This window comes from Antechinus flavipes, chromosome 4 (genome assembly GCF_016432865.1).
Source record: "Antechinus flavipes isolate AdamAnt ecotype Samford, QLD, Australia chromosome 4, AdamAnt_v2, whole genome shotgun sequence".
Classification (NCBI taxonomy): domain Eukaryota; kingdom Metazoa; phylum Chordata; class Mammalia; order Dasyuromorphia; family Dasyuridae; genus Antechinus; species Antechinus flavipes.
This window is the reverse complement of record NC_067401.1, coordinates 399,524,522-399,539,830: the sequence shown is the minus strand read 5'-3', so window position 1 is coordinate 399,539,830 and position 15,309 is coordinate 399,524,522.

The following is a 15,309-nucleotide window of genomic DNA, read 5'->3' as shown; positions in this document are numbered from 1 at the left end:
GAACCTCAGTCCTTTTGATTTCCAGTCCAGGGCCCTGTCCACCAAAGCAATACACTGCCACCCTGAATAATGACAATGAAGTTAAGATTATAAACTCTCTTCTGAAGCATATTGCTACTCTTTTAAAAATTCCTATGAAATATTAAAAATCTCCAACATACTCATTTACAAAAAAGGAAATGAAAGCATTTTATTCTCCCTCCTTTCTTACCAATGTCTTTGGAACTACCTTCAGAAGAAGGGGAATTCTGCCTATGGGTGGGAGAAACAAAGATACTGCCTATGTAAGATAGTCTTTTTCTGCTTCTCCTCATTTTTCTAACCATAGGAGGTTCATTTAAATAGACCAAGATCAAATTTTCCTGTAAGGTGGCTATATGCAGAGAATTTACCCTTGGTAAATATGATTTTGGGTAGTGACTTTTGGGTAGTTCATGGAAATTTCACAACCATGAGACTCTGGAGTGCTTTTGGTTTTCTCTATAAAGAGTTTCAGTTTCATAGCATCAGAGATGAATGGGGACAGAACAGTATCAGAGATTCCCTTGTGTTTCCCCGGTCCTTTTTTTTTTCACTCAAAATCCTGATCATATGATTGACCTTTATTATTGATGTTCTGACACTGACATTTATTATTGATTTCCTCACCTTCTCCCATTGTACTGAGCATTTGTTTATAAATGCCCAAATAGTTCATTCTTATACCAATAAAGTATAAGACATGAAACTCTACTCTAGAGGAAAGGAAAGAACTCCCACACAACCCACCTTCTTTAAACAGGGTTTATTTTGCACTATTGCTAGTATGAGAAGTTCTGAGATAAGGTTTTACTGTTTCAATGGAAGGGCACTTCTAGTTCACAAAAAATAGAAAAAGGTTCATAAATAAAAAGTATACAAAGTGAGTCAGGTAAGGGGAGGCAACATCAAAATGGTGAAACACTAAACAGAGATAACAAAAACAAAAATCACTCAAGATTTAAAGTTTTCTGACTATAGTATTATGTGAAGAAAATGAAAAAACGGGAATTGACTTCTTACCATAAGTTGTTGGTGATTGAACCACCTCATAATACTCCTATTTGCCACTTTCTCTAATGACATGAAAAATTTGAGTTTGGGAAATCTCTTCACCATTTAAAATATCAATCTCTCTATATCTTTTCATCAAACATGATTCTTATTGTTGTTTTCCTATAAATCCTTCATAGGGGTTTTTCTCTTCTTTTACTTGAAGTCTTCCTGTAGTTCTTTTTATTACTGGAGATATAAGAGTCCTTCTAGTCCAATCCTTTCATTTTACAAATGAGAAAATTAAAGCTATAAGGAATAAAATGATTTGCCCATGATCACGCAAGCAATAAAAGGGTTCCTTGGTTTTTTGGCCTCTGAACTAGTGTTATTTCCAAGTATATGCCATATTGACTCCCTTCTTTTACCATCTTTGGGGCAACAATGAATAACAGATGGTTCTTCACTAGTCTTTTATTCTCATGACATAACCACACCACATAAACTCTTATAGTATATAACTCATATAGCAGAATACAACTTATCAGAAAAGAGGACAAGTGCCAGAATAATGGGATAAAGGTAAAAATAAAAAGGAGATTGTGTTCTATAAATATTTAGGTTTATAATTAAAATATAAATAGAATATGTGTTGTGTATCCCTACAATTCTGAATTGAGAAAACTATGTAATGAGGCAAAGAAATGGAAAAATTAAGTAGATAAGACAAAAAAAAAAAAAGCTAACTATCTTAGGTGAGCAAGTTAGTCACCCAAAATTTCTGGCAACTGTTTAAAGGACTTATTTGTCCCAGTTAGTTATTAATTTTTCTCCAGTCTTCTAACACTCACAATTCTGTACAGATCTCAAAGTTTAGCATAGATAGTAACTAAACATCTTGCCATAGATAAACATCTTAGCATAGATAGTAACTAAACAGGAATATCAAGATTTTAGGAAGAGATTTGCAAAATCACTTTTTTCAAGGAGTTCAAGTGATATTACTGATATGAAGTTGTTGAGCAACAAAAGGAGTAATCTTTTTTTTTTTTTTTTTTTTTTTACTATCAGTGTAATCTAAAGAAAAAAACTAAATTAGAATATTGATTTAATAAGAAAGTATCAGTGGACAGTAAGCTCAGTTCTTTATAGGTAAAACTTCAAGGCATAAAAAATATCCTCAATGTTCCCCTGACCTAGTTGGATTTAATCTCTTCTATTGTCTTCTTTATCCCATTTAAATATTCATATTCATCTTGAACACTTTCTTGACTTCCTCTTGTTGGTAAAGCCTTAGGATCTTAAGAGGTCATGCCCTGAGGAATGTAATCTAATTTTTACATTTTTAGAACTCAGACTGGACATTTTCCTCATTTTGGGAGGAAAGTGAATGAATGCAAAAACATAAAGCTGATACTTTACCTAACAAAACTCCTACATTAGGTGATTCCTCACATTCTATTCAGTCATGTGGATATCTTGTTGCTATCTCCCTTTCTGCTGGTATATACCCTTTTCCCTCTGGCAACAGCCTTAATCAACTGTCCTGTGGCCTTTCTCACCATCTCATTATGTTCCAAACTAAAACATCCTTCCTGGCCACTTTCTCCAATATATATTTCCTTACCCTATTAGAATTCAATTTGTTTGGAGATAGAGTCTTTGGTATTTGACTCCCAAGTACTTAGAACAATTTTTGGCAGAGATCAAAGAAAAAGGAAAATCACTTCTACATTCAAAAATATTTATAGCAGCTATTTGGTGGTAGCAAAGAATTGTAGATCAAAGGAATGTTAAGCAATTGGGGAATGGCTGAAGAAGTTATGGCATATGATTGTGATAGAATGCTATTGGGTTGTAGGAAATGACATGGGGAGTTGGTTTCAGAAAAAAAATATGCAAGATCTCTATGGACTGATGCAAAATGAAGTGGAAAGAACTGGGAAATAATTGTGCACAGTAAAAATAATGTTGTAATGATCAACTCTAAAAGACTTGGCTATTCTGATCATACAATAATTGAAGAAAACTCTGAAGGACTGATGGAAAAAATGCAATCTACTTCCAGAGGGAGAGCTGATGAACTCTGATGGCAAATTGAAGTATAATTTTCTCACTTTCTTCATTTTTTGCTTTTTTGAAATATTTTAATATGGAAATATGTTTCACGTGATTTCATATGTATAATTGGCTTCTCAGTGGATGGGAGGGAGTAGGGAAAAAAGAGAATTTGGAACTCCAAATTTATAAAGAAATGAATGTTTTTAAAAATTAGATTTTTTAAATAAACATCAAGAAAAAAATGTTTCATTATATAGTGGGATTGTTTCTACATGCCCTAGAAAGCAAAGCATAAAAAAATCTCAAGAAAGCTTGAACCTATATTTGGGATTATATGTTCCTCAATAACAATTAGAACAATGATTCATGAAGATCCTCTAGACTTACTCTAGATTCTTAACCTAGGATTCACAGGGCCTTCACAAAGGTCTGTTAATAGATTTTAGAAGTTCCCTTAATTTGTATGGGGAAAAAAAGTTGCATCTTTATTTTCACTTACTTCTTCTAACAAAATGTAGCATTACCTTATATTGTGATTTTCAAAAACAAAACAAAACATTATTCTAAAAATGTATCCATGGGCTTCAGCAGACAGCCAACGTGCTTTCTAACACAAAGATTAACAGTTCCTGATCTAGGGATGGAATTTTGCAGATCTTTTCTCACAGCTTGTTATAGTAATAAATAAATAAATCTATGGTACACTGAAAAACTTTTAAGAATATATTGCAACACTTAAAATGGAAAACTGACTTATTCTATTAGTTTATTTACAAGTCATTTTTAAACATTTTAGTTGATCTATTAAGCTTAAAATAAACAGGCTATTAATATCAGTTTTTTATTTTTATTTTTAGAAAATAGCAAGGACTTGTAAAGTCTGTTAGATCATAGAGAACATATGAGAGAAGCATGCTTGCCAACTGAAAACATTGCTCTGTATCACGATTTGCAGATGAATAAAGGCTCTTCTGTTGTGGGCAACAAAGGAGAGGTGGGAGCACAAGGTAGAGGCACAGCTTACAAATAAATGGTTTGAAACCTGCCAAGAATGGAAACCAACTGCCAGATGAATGAATGAATACGAAAAGCCCTTCATAACATTCCCTCAAATTTCAGCTAAAATTCCATCTTGTGTAAGACATTTTTCCCTTTTCCCCATAAAGCTAGTGACTTTCTTCTGTGGATCATTTCCAATTTATCCCATATACCGCTTGTTTGTCCATAGTTGTTTTTCAGCTGTATCCCAACATAAGCTGTCAGCAATTTGAGGGAAGGATTATTTTTAAGTTTTCTTTGTATACCCACTGTTTAGCATGATGCTTGGCTCATAATAGTAATTTAATAAAAGTTTCTTGACTGAATAAATGAAAGAAATTAAGAAAAATAATTTACTAAGATCATTTTATAAATCACTATCCATACAAATAGAAAAGCAAGATGAACTTTTCTGTCTTCACAAAGGACTCATAATATAATTGGAGAACAATATATCTGGGAGGTTTCAACTGCAAGTCAGATTGAATATCAATGGTCCTTAGGGTATAGTGACAAAGCAGATAACAATAGATTTTCTTTATATTATACCCATTGATGAAATCATATCCATTTCTGAGGTTGAACAGTTTAACAGTGCAGAGAACTTTAGTGGCAAGAAATTTGATTTCTGACTTACATGAACTGACATTGAGTAAAGAGAACAAAACCAAGAGAACATTATGTATGCAGTAATGACAAGATTATGTGATGATCAACTGGGACGGAGCTGACTCTTCTCAACAATGCAGTGAGTCAAGGCAAATTCAATAGACTTGTAATGGAAAATTCTATCTGTGGCCAGAGAAAGATTGAATGTGGATCAAAGCATAGTATTTTCATCTTTTAGGTTTGTTTTTTTTTCTTTCTTGTGGCTTTATTCTTTTAGTTTAATTTTTCTTGTACAACATGACAAACATGGAAATGTGTTTAAAACCTATATCATATTTATTTTATCTATATTTATTTAGTCTATATCAGATTTCTTATTATATCAAGGGGAGATAAGGGATAGAGGGAGAAAAATTTGGAATACAAAGTCTTACAAAAACAAATGCTTAAAACTACCTTTACATGTATTAAAAAAAAATAATATTGAGAAAAAAAGAAATTTGATTTGGGGGTCTTCAGTAGCTTCAACAGCCTTTGGGGACTCCTGTTGCCCACTTTTTCCATAATCTGCAAAAACTAGGGCTAAAGGATTCGTAAAACAAATTATGCCTTTGTAACATGCCCAAATACACTTAATGATTAAACATCCTTAGTCAATACATTTCTACAGCATGGGTAGGAGTAAAATTCTTTATTTAACTTTATAAAAAAGAACAGACTGGATCTTTAGCAATTACCAGACTAGGACAGTTTGTTTCTTGCACACTGTTTGTTCTTACTTCCCAAAAGTGAAGTTGATAGTTCATCCACAATTCACCATGAACTGAATGAACCTAAAGGAAAAAGACCTACCCTATCCTATCATATCCCTCCTTTTATGCCCATTCTGAGAAATGGACCTGGAATGCTTCTATTGTTCAGTTTCCTTTGTCCTTGGTTTTTAGATGCAGGATTTCAAGCCATGGCAGCTTCAGAACCAGCAACCCAGGCAGGGTGTTAATGCTAGTTTGTCAAATAAACCCAGAGCAACCAAGGTGCCTAGTACTAAATGTAACCTGAAGGAGATTTTGGACTTTGGAACTGAGATTGTATTCTGTAGTAGGGTATCAAACTCAAAAAGAAATGGGGCCATTGGTCTGTGCATAAGGATCCTTGGGCCATATGTTGACAATTCTAAAATTCAATATTATCTATAATTTATTACTGTGGTGATCTTCCCAAATGCAGCCAGGTGATAAAAGTTCAGATCTTTTATTATCTCCAATATAGCCCGGTTAGCTTAGAGGTCTATCTCTCTGCTTGGTTCCAAGAGCTCCCTCCGAATGTTGCCATTCTTTTAGCCTCCAACCAGCACAGAGATGGAATGAATCTCTTGTCTCCTTCACTTGGGGCTCGGCTAGCTTTCTGGTGAGTCTTTCAGACCAGCTTGGTCTCAGTGGGGGAAGTTTAGGAGCCCAGCCACCAACTCCTCTCCAATGCAGCTGAACTTTCTTCTGCGACCAGCCAGCCGAGTGGAAAATATATCTTCTCTTGCCTTGCCTCGGAGAGAGGGCTTCTGGCGTAATTCCACTGAAATCTCGACTTGTAGCTTCTTCACTCTGAAAAACTTCTTTGACTGGCCCATTGAAGCTCTATTTATGCTCCTTCAAGAGAGGGATTGTGGGTTTTCTCCCATAGTGCTCTCTGGCCCAAAGAGCTTCAAGGGAGGTGTGAACTCATAAAGTTACAAAGTTTACTTTGTGAAACTCCCATACTTGTGAACTCCAATGAGTAAAGGTGTGAACACAAGCTTGTATTAATTAGTTCTACTTAGTATCTTGTTTCAGGTTCTGCCCAAAACATCTTCTTGTAAGATTAGATCAACTCTAATTAGTTAGCAGTTTGTGAGGATTCCAACATATTACATTTTAATTTATTTTGTGAAATATTTCCAAATCACATGTTAATCTTTTCCTGTAGCTATAAACACTGGCAGTGCATGCAGGAGGTAGAAAGAGCTCTGTTCTGTAGGAAGTGGACCAAGCTGTTTATATATTTGTAATGAAACTTTTGATGTATTTCTTTGCAAAAGAAAATCCAATTGTTAGTAATTAAAAGATACTACAAGGAACCCAATCTGTACACAGGGCATTATTTGTTATGGATGGAACCACTGGCAGAAAGCCAAGAAACCACCACCACCATCACCACCATCATCACCATCTCCCCAAACCCTTAAGAATACCTGAGAACCCCAGGAAAACATCAAAATATAATACAACTGGCCTTCAGGCATTGGGGGGCCAAGACAGACAGTATTAAAGTTTCACAACTATTCTGCTTACGGTCAATTCTCAATAGAATCCTACATCAACACTTATTTGAAATAACCTAAGATATATAGTATACAAAATAGCATATAATATAATATGTATGAATATGGATAAAATACTATATTTTCACAACTACAAATTCATAGGTTCTCATAGTTAGAAAAGACCTTAGAGATCATCTAGTATAATCCCAACATGATGCTTAATCATCACTTTGAACATTTGTACAGAGGAATCTGTGGCCCAAAAAAATTATATGTCTGCTTTAAAATCTCACATCATCAGAGAATAAATGACAATACAGTTGAAAATCCTCAAAAGGTTTCAAGATTAACCTCATTTCAATGCAAAGAAATGCCTTCTAAAATTCCCTAAAATTCCACTACCTGAATTTCAAAGCAGTAGAATGTCACCAAACATTTCTGTATATGATAAATTATACCATTAACAAATTGTCAGATACTATAATCTAATGACTTAAAGTCACTTTCTTCAGTGGAAACAAGTATTCCTAGAAGTCAATATCCAGCGAGTCTGACATCAATACTTGGCCCCTAAAAGTTATTTAAATGAAAACAAAACACTAGAAGGAACATTAAGAAAGAGCAACTAATGGAGCCTTCTGCAATAAGTGTCATGAACTTGGAAAGAACATAGTATACCATGCAGTCTTGATAGATTTTTCCAGGAGAATTATGAAGTTAATGGGAAAAGGGGAAGTAAAATGGGTGACTGATAACACAACCCAAGTCATTAAGCACTTCAATGTTTAAGAAGAAACCAAAGCAAAATACTGGTACATTCCGATCAGTGACTCAAACTCACACAGCTACTCTATGTTTGTCTGCTTTTTGGAATTGGAGTCTTTTCTGAGAACTCTTAAATACCTGTCCTCTCTCTTCATTGACCATTGCTTTTTTTGCACGTAAGTATTCTTTCCCAGAGTATTCATTTATAGTTAAGCAAATAACATTTAAACTTCTAGTATCATTGTTGCCATTGAGGTTTCAAAATGAAGAGTGCCTCACTTCCTTGCTCAATTTTATTTGCAAAGTATAGTCAAATTGACTCAGATGTAAGCAGGATCCAGTGGTCAAAAAATTGTAAATAATAAAATTGTAATAAATGAAAATATTTTTCCTTTAGAGGAAATACTTCAGAGGTATCTATTGACATGATCATCTTTAACTTGAAGGAAGGATCTGTTAATGATTTTTACAGTTATTTCAATTAAATTTAGGACTTTTTTAAAAATAGTGCTTACTGTGTTCAAGTCAGAGGATACGGATGCGAAGATAAAAATAAAAACCATATAATGCTTTCTTTCAAGAGAAGTATGTTATAGTACTAGATAAATAAATGGATTAATGAGTGAGTGAATGAAGTATCTATTAAGTGTTTACTTTATGCCATGTGCTATCATGAGCTCTGGGAATACAATGAAAATAGAAAATAGGATAATAGAAAAGTAAGACAGTCTTTGCTCTCAGAAAGCTTACATTCAAATGGAGAAGACAACATATGAAAGATTCCTGCTACGTCACATGAAAAGGTTCCATTAGAACTTAAGAATCTTTAGAGTATAACAACAAAGCAGATGGAAATGTCTTTTGTTTAATGTAATTTCCACTGATAAAATCATGTCATTTTTGGATGTTGAATTATTTGAGTGCCAGGCACTGTGGTTCATATGTACAAGTGTTTCCCAATACCACAACCATGGACATTGGGCTAGAAGCACAATATTCCAGAGGTTCTTGGGTTCAGGGTCCTGGACTACACACTATTAGGATCTCAAGGAAGTTGTGGTCAAATTGGTTGTGATTCTTTGATTTGCCTAGAATGGGATTCTTCTCATCTACTCTTCAAAGTGCTTGTGAATAGCAAATATTTCACAGAGGCTGGCTTGCCTACCTTATGAGTAGAAATTGATTGGCTATTGGTACTGATGAGTGACCCATTCCCCACCTCTCCATATGAGGTCTATGTAGATTGTGCTGGAAGTGGAACAAGTAGTGTCAACCCTATTGTCTGTTGCCAATATATTGTGCTGTTCTGTCTATCTGCTTTTTAGTGGCAATTGGTTGACATTTTCAGTGTTAATGAGGGAAGTGGACCCCCTTTCCAAAAGTGCTATTTCCCACTCAATGATGGCTATGTATGTTGTGCTATAAGATGCTCTGACAGTATGGACAAGGTTCTGGGTTGGCATAATTAGGGACCGAGGAGAGAAAGTAATCAAGGTAGTACCATTTGACAAGGCTGGACCATGTAGTTTACCATCTTCCATTCAGAATTCTCTGACTAGATTACAAGTTAGAATATGATAGAGAACAACAAAAGCTAGCATTTCCATGGAGGCCTTCCTAAATCGAATTCCAATACTCCAGATGAGCTCAAACAAAGAAGCATGAGAGATTTAGGGGGGCAGAAATAACATTATGTGATGGAAAGAGACTCAAGTTTTGTGATCTGACCTCCTGGTTTAGCAATTATTCTCATTATAAACTTAGGCAACTTGCTAACAATCTTTGAGCCTCTGTTTCTTCAAATGACAAAAAAAGTTAAAACTAAAGACTCTAAAACAGTATATGATTATATATAAATTGTTATCTCCTTACTAGATTAAGAGATCATTGAGGGAAGAGATCATATTTTATCTTTATTATTTTTCCCACTACCCAGAACTCTACTCATCATATAATAGTCATCTAATAAATCTGTTGATATGAAAATTCCAACTGAGGAATAAAGGAAGGTAATGTATAAAATTGACCTTGAAACAGAAAAGAATTTTAATGGATTGAGATAAAGAAAAACCCCATTCCAGATAAGAAATACCATAAGCAAATGGATAGAGAGAGAAGAGGATAAGATTGAGAACTGGTTGATAGTTGGGCACTCCCCAATTGATTCAATCCATATCCAAGTTTTCAAAAAGAACTTCAAGAAAAACTCAGAACTTTTCAAACACTACCAAGAGTAATTCTACTCTAAATTACAAATCTTAAAAATTATCTATTTATTCAACATATACAGAGCCAGAAAATTAAAGCTAAAAGAAATGTTAGAAGTCATTGAACCCAACTCTGTTATTTTATTTAAAAAAGCACTGATGTCCAGAGAAATTAATTGATTTGTTCAGTGTTTCACAGATAAAAATAACAGAGCCAAGGTTTTAATGATAGATGCAAGTTCTATGACTTCAGATCCAGTCTTATCTCTGCCATACTCCTGCCTATTAATTCACGGCATGATTAAAATTCCTGAGAAAATTATGACCTTGATAGCTTGAAACACTTATATTAACCATAATCCCAAACAAATTTTAAATCCTGAAAATATGTGTAATTCTGTCATTCCTATCATACCACAAAGCTTGTTTTTAGTCCAAAGTTATAAAGGAAGCAATAAGGGCTAGACCTATGATTTCATTAATATAAGAAACTCTCACATGAGAAAACTCCCTCTACCATTGCAGGTCAACTCTTCTTCTGCAAGCCTAAAGACATGCTTAGAGCACTTATAAGTTAAGCAAATTGCCTGATCATCATTGAACCAGTACAGCTAGTTCTGGATAGTGGAAATAATGAATCCCCTGAAGCCATGCTATATATTCAAATTTGTATTTTATAATTATGTAAAATATAGTGATTGTTCCATTCCAATGGAAATATGTAGTGAAAATTCAAATAATGTGGCTGCTCCTGGGGATGTTATCTCCATTCATCAGCTTTATGTGACAAATGCAAGACTTGATCTCCTTTCTGTTTGGCTTAAAATTACAAATTTTACCATACAAATTACCGCACTGGTTTTTTGAGGAAAGTATTTATAATGAAAAAAGTAATGACAGCCTTCTGGCTCCCTCATGGCTTTTAAAAAATCAGATGTTCCACCTTTAGTTCCTATTCAGCCATGTCACCAACTAGCATCAATAACTTAAGGTAAATAAATACAGGATAAATTATTTGATTTCCATCATCATCATTCCCAATATAGTCATCACAGGACCAGAGCCTAGACACTGAAATATCTTCTCAAGACTAGGTAGATATGATGAAATTTCAAAATTATTTAGCCATGAATATACCCAGCACAGTGCTTGACCACAACTCAGTACTGGCTTTACAACCTATTCTATGGCTGCTGTCTCCAACACAATTGAGTCTGAGATTGTACTATTTTTCCTTCAAAGATCAACATTTCATTTGTCTTTATATCCCCAGACTCTATCACAGTACCTAAAACCAAAGGGAATTAATAAATGTTGTTGAATTGAATTCTTAAAGTTGAATTGAATTAGAAAGTATCTATTTTTACCCAGTATCCCTAAACTATTGTAATAGCTTCTTAAAAGATTATTCCTGCCCTTATTTGTCCCCAGAAATCATAATGCCATCAGAATAAGCAAGCTTATGCATAGATTCACTCATATCACTTCTCTGCTTAAAAATTTCTAGGATTTCTGTGTTTTTCAATTGAATAAAAAGATCACACTTCTTTGTATGGCATTCAGGACCTCCAGAATCAGGAATTGATTGATCTCCAACCTCATCACATACTCAACACTCCAATCAAATTAACCTATTTTCCAAAAATAACCTTCGCTTTCTTAGTTCCATTGTTTTGCTCATGTTATCCACTGTGACAGTCATTCAGGACAAGAATATTAACTATGTCACCTGAGCCAGTCTTTTAGGATTTTTGCTAGGTTTAGATTTGAGTAAAGAAAGAATCTACACTCAACTTGAATGTCTAACAGACTCCTCATATACCTCTAGTGCAAACAATGGCTATCTATCAGAGATTTGTCACCTCAGATTTTTTTGTCTATATTTTGCCAGCTTTGAAATCTACCACTTCAGGGTTTATTGATCTAGCTATGAGAGTTATATCCAAGAGGAAGTAATAAGATAGGCTAGTTTTTATGTTGTTTTATCCTGAACAAACGCACCTTTTATGTTACTATTATGTTTCTATGCATAGCATTGCAAAGACTTTCAATAAAGGGACAATGAATATAGAATTCTTGAGTTGAGGTCTTCCCCCTGCATGCTATAAGTTATGTTACACATAACACAGATAGAGCAAAAAACACAAGAGAAATAGGATAGACACATTACATCAGAGATTGTTCTACCTTGGCTTGAGGGGCTTTTTTCCCCCTGGACCAAAATAGGAATACAAAAACAGAAAAGTTAAAATACTCAGAACTGTCAAGGCAAATGCTCATGAGCAGGGATATATGTATTTGAGCTGGCAGGGAAAAGACACCTATAATAACCATAGTGACTCGATCAGAATTTAGAGGTGACCTAGTTTAATACCTTCAGGAAAACTGACTCTTAAAGAGGCTGAGAAATTTAGCCAGAGCCAAATGTAATAAGTAGAACAAGGATTTAAATTCAGGTTTTATCATCTTTAGTTCAGTATTTCTTCTGTTGCACCACAATGATTTCCAAAATGGAGAATATACAGCAGAATTTAATTAGCTCAGAAGAAATATGAGATGTACAGTTAGAGAAGTCAACCTAATTGTTCATAGGGATTATTTGTGTTCAACCTCTGGGAGAGCATTCTAAATTTGTATTGGTCTGATCAGCCACAGGCAGACACACTAACTCAACTCTAACATAGTGATTTCATTTTGGTCCTCTTCGAGAAAAAAGGACAACAACCAACAGCATCGGTATTTTATACAGAATAGACTCACGCTAAATATTTGTTGAATTAATATATTAATAAAATTGTGTCATATCTGTAATCCCTCTAACAGCCTTTAACCTTCAAGATAAGTATGTATCATATAGACTTTATGCTGATATATTCTCCCTCAACACCTAGAATACTGTACACAGAACTAATAAATGTTTGCTGATTCATTTTGTGTTTCTCTCCATTACTCTTTCAACCACACACTATATTATTAAATTAATAAGATTGTTGAAACAGCTATAGTGATCATTGTTTCTCATATATTTCAGTTTTATAATTGCAAACATTTCTTAACATAGAAAATTAATAGATTTAGTAAAATTAATTGGGTCATCAAAGAAATTCGAGGGTATAATTTCCTGATGATTGCTGAGTATTTACTTTTTTCCACCATGGTCATCTTAAATTCAACACATTTAAAATGGACCTTCTCTCTAAAACTTACCCCTCTTTCAAATTTTTGCTCCTGTGGAAGACACCATCATCCTTTCAGCTACCCAGGTGTACAAACTCCCAGTAATTCTCAACTCTTGAAGATCTTCCTTTGTCTTTTATAGCCTATCAATTGCCATCTGGTCAATTCCATTTCCATGATATAACTCACACCTGCTCCCTCTTTTTACACCCTTACAACTACCACCCTGCTCACTTCTTATCTAAACTATTCTACAACATCCTTCTAATTGAATCTCCCCTCTCTAATCCATACTTCACATAACAGGAAAAATAATCTTCCTAAAACAAAAATCTGTGTTGTTCCTCTCTTCAAGAAAATTTAGTGATTCTTTTCAGTTTAAAATATAAAATTCTAAGTGATCTGACTTCAATCTAACTTTTTGGACTTATCCATATTACTCCCCTTCAGAAACTTTTTTATAGACAAATTATTCTGCTTACTTTACCCCAACTTGGCATTCTAAGGCTTTCCTAGATGCCCTTTTTTGAATATTGTATCCTCAATACATCCTCAATTCCCCACTAGAATGTAATCTATGATTCATTTGTCTTTAAATCTCTAGTACCTATCATAATAGTTTGCACGGTGTTTAGTAATGCTTATTGAATTGATATGAATTGAATTGAATTGAATTAATCTCTCTGAATTAAGGCCAAAATAAAGGTACAGAAAGTGGTGTGGTCTGATTATTTTCCTCATATTTACATGACCATGATGTCTAACCACTACAATTACTCAGAACTGAAGGAAAAAAAAAACAATGCCTGACCAGAGAGAATCAGATCAAGGTCAGATCCTTATGATCTAGTCTGATTCATGTGATCCTTAATTGTTCAGAGATCCTGGAATATGACTTACAAACATGTCAGTACTAGTCATAATTTTAATCGGGAGTATAAGTAAAGACTAAACCACAGGAAATGTATTAAACCAATGTATTTATGTCATCAGACTCTTGAGCTTTATGTGGTTCAGCACAAATCTTGCCAGTCCTCTTTCATAGGTTATCATGTTGTCTCAATATTACCAATTACTACTTTATATTCCTCCTTTGCTTGTATTTCCCACATCATACTTGGACTATGGAAACCAAGTATTTTTCATTCATTGCAACTACAAGTGAACCAAGAAAATCCTAACACCATGAAGAGATTTGTCAGGGGCATTGGTATATCTCATGTGGAGAGAGAGGACAGGTCAACAAGCATTTTTAAGTACTTATATGTGGTAGACTATACTAAATACTGGAGACATTTTTAAAGGGGCAAAAGACAGTCCCTCATCTGAAGGAGTTTATTTTTTAGCCTAAGGAGGGAGCAAAAATATATGCAACTCTGCAAAACAAGCTATATGCAAGAAAAACTTGAGAGAAGTTCAAGTTTACAGCCACATAACTAGATAGTAATAAAGTAAAACTCTATTAGATTAAAACTCATGTCTTCTGATTACTTATCCCCCACACACACACACACCAGATTTCTCTCTCCTTGTTGAACTTGTCTTTAATACATGAACAAACTGACACATTTACATATAATCCTATGAGTAACCCCTTTCTTATTATTTCTCCCATTAAAACATGTTAATAGATCAAGAAAACAGTTCTGCATAATTTCTCTTCTCCTCACCTTCCTCTTGTTTCTTTTACTCTAAAATTGAAGCATTGACTATTATCAGAAGACTCTCTGAACAAAAGAAGGAAAATCTCCAAAATTTAGCCTTCCCATCTGGAAAATGGAGATGATGTTAATTTTGGTAGCTATTCACCAAGTTATTGAGAGACTAATTAGATACTCTTATAAGTGAATAGAAAGCCCCATATAAATGTCAGTTTAGATCAAAATAAGATATCATACATTATATTACCTCCTTGATAGGCAGGCAAAAAAATATGTGAAAGGATCAGCCAGTTGCTTGTCATTTTTAGGAGACAATAGCTGGTTACAAAACACTCCCTGCAACTCTTCAGCTCCATCTCACTCTACCCCTATCTTTTTTGTGGTTGTCGTTTTTGTAGGGAGTGGAGCAAGGATCAGACCTGACCAGAAACATCTACCTATAGAGACAATGTGTGCAGGCTGTTGGATTTAAAACCAGAGAGTT